We start from the raw sequence: 4,784 nt of genomic DNA, 5'->3' as shown, positions 1-4,784 counted from the left end.
TGACTTTACTGCACCTAATTCCAATTTACATGGAAGAAGCATCTCCATCCCTACCATTGGAGCAAACAATTTTGAGCTTAAACCTCAATTAGTTTCTCTTATGCAACAAAACTGCAAGTTTCATGGACTTCCATCTGAAGATCCCTTTCAGTTCTTAACTGAATTCTTGCAGATATATGACACTGTTAAGACTAAGGGAGTAGATCCTGAAGTCTACAGGCTCATGCTTTTCCCGTTTGCTGTAAGAGACAGAGCTAGAATATGGTTGGACTCTCAACCTAAGGATAGCCTGAACTCTTGGGATAAGCTGGTCAAGGCTTTCTTAGCCAAGTTCTTTCCTCCTCAAAAGCTGAGTAAGCTTAGAGTGGATGTTCAAACCTTCAGACAGAAAGAAGGTGAATCCCTCTATGAAGCTTGAGAGAGATACAAGGAACTGACCAAAAAATGTCCTTCTAACATGCTTTCAGAATGGACCATCCTGGATATATTCTATGATGGTCTGTCTGAATTAGCTAAGATGTCATTGGATACTTCTGCAGGTGGATCCATTCACCTAAAGAAAACGCCTGCAGAAGCTCAAGAACTCATTGACATGGTTGCTAATAACCAGTTCATGTACACTTCTGAGAGGAATCCTGTGAGTAATGGGACGCCTCAGAAGAAGGGAGTTCTTGAAATTGATACTCTGAATGCCATATTGGCTCAGAATAAAATATTGACTCAGCAAGTCAATATGATTTCTCAGAGTCTGAATGGAATGCAAGCTGCATCCAACAGTACTCAAGAGGCATCTTCTGAAGAAGAAGCTTATGATCCTGAGAATCCTGCAATTGCATAGGTGAATTATATGGGTGAACCCTATGGAAACACCTATAATCCCTCATGGAAAAATCACCCAAATCTCTCATGGAAGGATCAACAAAAGCCTCAACAAGGCTTTAATAATGGTGGAAGAAACAGGTTTAGCAATAGCAAGCCTTTTCCATCATCCACTCAGCAACAGATAGAGAACTCTGAACAAAATACCTCTAATTTAGCAAACTTAGTCTCTGATCTATCTAAGGCCACCCTGAGTTTCATGAATGAAACAAGGTCCTCCATTAGAAATTTGGAGGCACAAGTGGGCCAGCTGAGTAAGAAGATCACTGAAACCTGTCCTAATGCTCTCCCAAGCAATATAGAAGAAAATCCAAAAGGAGAGTGCAAGGCCATTGATATAACCATCATGGCCGAATCCAAGAAGGAAGGGGAGGACGTGAATCCCAAGGAGGAAGACCTCCTGGGACGTCTAGTGATCAACAAGGAGTTTCCCTTTGAGGAACCAAAGGACTCTGAGGCTCATCTAGAGACCATAGAGATTCCATTAAACCTCCTTACGCCCTTCATGAGCTCTGATAAGTATTCTTCTTCTGAAGAGAATGAGGATGTTACTGAAGAGCAAGTTGCCAAGTTCCTTGGTGCAATCATGAAGCTTACCAATTTATTTGGTAGTGAGACTTGAGGAGATGAACCTCCCCTGTTCACCAATGAACTAAATGCATTGGATCAACTGAGATTGCCTCAGAAGAAGCAGGATCCTGGAAAGTTCCTAATACCTTGCACCATAGGCACCATGACCTTTGAGAAGGCTCTATGTGACCTTGGGTCAGGGATAAACCTCATGCCACTCTCTGTAATGGAGAAATTGGAAATCTTTGAGGTACAAGCTGCTAAAATCTCATTAGAGATGGCAGACAATTCCAGAAAACAGGCTTTGGACAAGTAGAGGACATATTAGTAAAGGTTGAAGGCTTTTACATCCCTGCTGATTTCATAATCCTAGATACTGGGAAGGATAAGGATGAATCCATCATCCTTGGAAGACCCTTCCTAGCCACAGCAAGAGCTGTGATTGATGTTGACAGAGGTGAACTAGTCTTTCAATTGAATGAGGACTCCCTTGTGTTTAAAACTCAAGGACATCCTTCTGTAAACATGGAAAAGAGGCACAGTAAGCTTCTCTCAGTACAGAGTCAACTAAAGCCCCCACAGTCAAACTCTAAGTTTGGTGTTGGGAGTCTATAAAATTGACCTGATCACCTGTGTGGCTCCATGAGAGCCCACTGTCAAGCTATTGACATTAAAGAAGCACTTGTTGGGAGGCAACCCAATTTTTATTCATCTAATTTTATTTTTATTTTATTGTTCTTTCATGTTTTATTAGGTTCATGATCATGTGGAGTCACAAAATAAATAGAAAAATCAAAAACAGCAGAAGAAAAATCACACCCTAGAGGAAGGGCTTACTGGCGTTTAAACGCCAGTAAGGAGCATCTGGCTGGTGTTCAACGCCAGAACAGAGCATGGATCTGGTATTGAACGCCCAAAACAAGCAGCATCCTGGCATTCAGACACCAGGAATGCACACTGAGGAAAGCTGGCGCTGAACGCCAGAAACAAGCATAGAACTGGCGTTCAACGCCAGAAACATGCTGCATCTGGGCGCTGAACGCGCAGAACAAGCACCAATTCGGCGTTTAAACGCCAGAATTGCATGCAAAGGCATTTTACATGCCTAATTGGTGCAGGGATGCAATTCCTTGACACCTCAGGATCTGTGGACCCCACAGGATCATCTCAGCATCTGTGGACCCCACAGGATCCTCACCTACCTCCACTCATACTCTTCCCTCTTCTCAATGTTCATCCTCTCTTCCCAATAAACACCTTTCCCCAAAACCCTTCACCAATCACATCAAGCCCTCTTCCCTACTACCCCTTCACCACTCACATCCATCCACTCTTCCCCATAAACCTACCTCATAAACCCCACCTACCTTCAAAATTCAAAATCACTTTTCCGCCCAAACCTACCCTAAATGGCCGAACCTAACCCCTCTCCCTCCACTATATAAACCACTCCATTCTTCTTCATTTTTCACACAACAAAACCCTCTCATCCCCTTCTTAGCCGAGACACAACCCTCTCTCCCTCTCTTCCATTTCTTCTTCTTCTTCTTCTTTTCTTTCTTCTCTTGCTCGAGGGCGAGCAATATTCTAAGTTTGGTGTGGTAAAAGAATAAATCTTTTTGTTTTTCCATTACCATTGATGGCACCTAAGACCAGAGAATCCTCTAGAAAAGGGAAAGGGAAGACAAAAGCTTCCACCTCCGAGTCATGGGAGATGGAAAGATTCATCTCCAAAGCCCATCAAGACCACTTCTATGATGTTGTGGCCAAGAAGAAGGTGATCCCCGAGGTCCCTTTCAAACTCAAGAGAAATGAGTATCCGAAAATCCGATATGAAATCCAAAGAAGAGGTTGGGAAGTTCTAACAAAACTTATCCAACAAGTCGGAATTCTAATGATTCAAGAGTTCTATGCTAATGCATGGATCACCAGGAACCATGATCAAAGTAAGAACCCGAACCCAAAGAATTATCTTACCATGGTCCGGGGGAACTACTTAGATTTCAGTCTGAAAAATGTGAGGTTGGCGTTCAACTTGCCAATGATGGAAGAGAACGCATGCCCCTACACAAGAAGAGTCAACTTTGATCAAAGGTTGGACCAAGTCCTCATGGACATATGTGTGGAAGGAGCTCAATGGAAGATTGACTCAAAAGGCAAACCGGTTCAACTAAGAAGATTGGACCTTAGGCCTGTAGCTAGAGGATGGTTGGAGTTCATTCAACGCTCAATCATTTCCACTAGCAACCGGTCTGAAGTTACTGTAGACCGGGCCATCATGATCCATAGCATCATGATTGGAGAAGAGGTGGAGGTTCATGAGATTATACCTCAAGAACTCTACAAGGTGGCTGACAAGTCCTCCACTATGGCAAGGTTAGCTTTTCCTCACCTCATTTGCCATCTATGCAATTCGGCTGGGATTGACATAGAGGGAGATATCCTCATTGATGAGGACAAGCCCATCACTAAGAAAAGGATGGAGGAAACAAGAGAGCCTATTCATGGATCTCAAGAGACGCATGAAGAAGCTCATCACCAAGAAATCCCTGAGATGCCTCAAGGGATGCACTTTCCTCCACAGAATTTTTGGGAGCAAATCAACACCTCCCTAGGAGAATTAAGTTCCAACATGGGACAATTAAGGGTGGAACATCAAGAGCACTCCATCATCCTTCACAAAATTAGAGAAGATCAAAGAGCTATGAGGGAGGAGCAACAAAGACAAGGAAGAGACATAGAAGAGCTCAAAGACATCATTGGTTCCTCAAGAAGGAAACGCCACCATCACTAAGGTGGACTCATTCCTTGTTCTCAAATTTTCTGTTTTTCGTTTTCTTTATGTTAAGTGCTTATCTATGTTAGTGTCTTATTATATGATCATTAGTATTTAGTAACTTTGTCTTAAAGTTATGAATGTCCTATGAATCCATCACCTCTCTTAAGGGAAAAATATTTTTAATTCAAAAGAACAAGAAGTACATGAGTTTTGAATTTATCCTTGAACTTAGTTTAATTATATTGATATGGTGACAATACTTTTTGTTTTCTGAATGAATGCTTGAACAGTGCATATGTCTTTTGAAGTTGTTATTTATGAATGTTAAATATGTTGGCTCTTGAAAGAATGATGACAAGGAGATATGTTATTTGATAATCTGAAAAATCATAAAAATGATTCTTGAAGCAAGAAAAAGCTGTGAATACAAAGCTTGCAGAAAAAAATGGCAAAAAAAAAATAGAAAAAAAAAAGCAAGCAGAAAAAGCCAAAAGCTCTTAAAACCAAAAGGCAAGAGCAAAAAGCCAATAACCCTTAAAACCAAAAGGCAAGGGTA

General features: G+C 41.6%; 1 non-coding gene across 1 annotated transcript; it reads right to left on the bottom strand.

The window, feature by feature from the left end:
• Positions 1-355: 355 nt before the first annotated feature.
• On the bottom strand, positions 356-463 carry LOC112753038 (small nucleolar RNA R71). The gene has a single exon (XR_003177440.1). It is a non-coding gene; the product is annotated as a small nucleolar RNA R71 (small nucleolar RNA).
• Between the last annotated feature and the right edge of the window lie 4,321 nt (positions 464-4,784).

The sequence above is a fragment of the Arachis hypogaea genome, chromosome 15 (assembly GCF_003086295.3).
Source record: "Arachis hypogaea cultivar Tifrunner chromosome 15, arahy.Tifrunner.gnm2.J5K5, whole genome shotgun sequence".
NCBI classification, from domain to species: Eukaryota; Viridiplantae; Streptophyta; class Magnoliopsida; order Fabales; family Fabaceae; genus Arachis; species Arachis hypogaea.
Note: the sequence above shows the minus strand (reverse complement) of the source record. Positions and strands in the feature narration are given on the sequence as shown.